The sequence below is a fragment of the Belonocnema kinseyi genome, chromosome 4 (assembly GCF_010883055.1).
Source record: "Belonocnema kinseyi isolate 2016_QV_RU_SX_M_011 chromosome 4, B_treatae_v1, whole genome shotgun sequence".
Taxonomy (NCBI): domain Eukaryota; kingdom Metazoa; phylum Arthropoda; class Insecta; order Hymenoptera; family Cynipidae; genus Belonocnema; species Belonocnema kinseyi.
In genome coordinates, this window is record NC_046660.1 from 46,592,393 (window position 1) to 46,593,549 (window position 1,157).

The following is a 1,157-nucleotide window of genomic DNA, read 5'->3' on the forward strand; positions in this document are numbered from 1 at the left end:
TTTCACAAAAATTTTGCCATTAAGACGCCATTTTGAAAATACTAAAACGAAAAATCGATCTTTGAACCATGGATTCTCAAAGTTTAGACAATTATTCCACCCATTAGTGAGATTCCAGGTTATTTACAGACTCGAAAAGCTTTGGAAAATGGTTCACAAAAAAAATAGGCACGAAAAGTCACGTTTTTTTTGTTTAAACCGAATTTTGGGATAATAAATAAATTTTTTGAGGAATTTGATTGGCACCGTCGGAAAAAGGAGATCTTAAGCAATAAAAATATATGTGTCTCAATTTTTTCTAGTGTCGAATAGTCTTAGTTATTGGCCGTTGAAAAGCAGTGTCCCGGTTGTGGCGTTTTGGCCGTTTAAGGGTTAATATTATAATCATCGGTTTAATTTTGATAAAGCAAACTCATGTAAGGTACAAAAAACATTCATATATTACACAGAGTCTTATTCTTCATCTGATCTAAAGTTTTGGAAAAAAAATATAGATCAAAATCAGTATATTAGTCCGTTATTAATTATTATCCAACATTCAATTGATTCATTTTTTACCATGAGCGCAATGTAGTAACACGACGATTGTTATGTATATAGTAGCTCATGTATTTGTGCACCATATATGTGAAAATTTTGTTGTTACTCGGTTGTGCGCAATACAAAATAACTACATAAAGATCGTAAAAACTACAAAAATTGCGTATTTTTTGCAAAGCAAGCTAAGTTTAGCGGTTTTTTTTTTCAAAAGGGTCCTATCGAGTAACACAAAAAATATATATATTTTTCGAATCCTTATATTTTTCACATTATACAAAAAATTGAGTATGATCTCGATAATAAACTTTAAAAAATATGATTTAGGAGGGGGACCGATAAAGAAAAAATTGTTTCCACCCCAAAAAATATTTCAGTTGACTTATCAGCAACAAAACATAAATTTTAATCAAAACGTGAATGTTCTACGAAAATAGCTGAATTTATAACAAAAACGCACAAATTTTTAACAAACCAGTTGAATATGCAACCGAAAAGAATGTCTTTTTAAGAAAATTGTTACATTTTCAACCAAATAATAAAATTCATAACTAAAAAGATAATCTTGTGGAGAAAGTTTTTGCAAATTTGAAAAAATTACGTACCGTAACAAATGGTCT

At 29.3% G+C, this 1,157-nt stretch overlaps 1 protein-coding gene across 2 annotated transcripts in view; it reads left to right on the forward strand.

Moving 5' to 3' along the window:
• LOC117171206 (KICSTOR complex protein SZT2-like) overlaps positions 1–1,157 on the forward strand; it is a 132,777-nt gene that overhangs the window by 5,889 nt on the left and 125,731 nt on the right. The gene's annotated exons all lie outside the window — the stretch shown is intronic.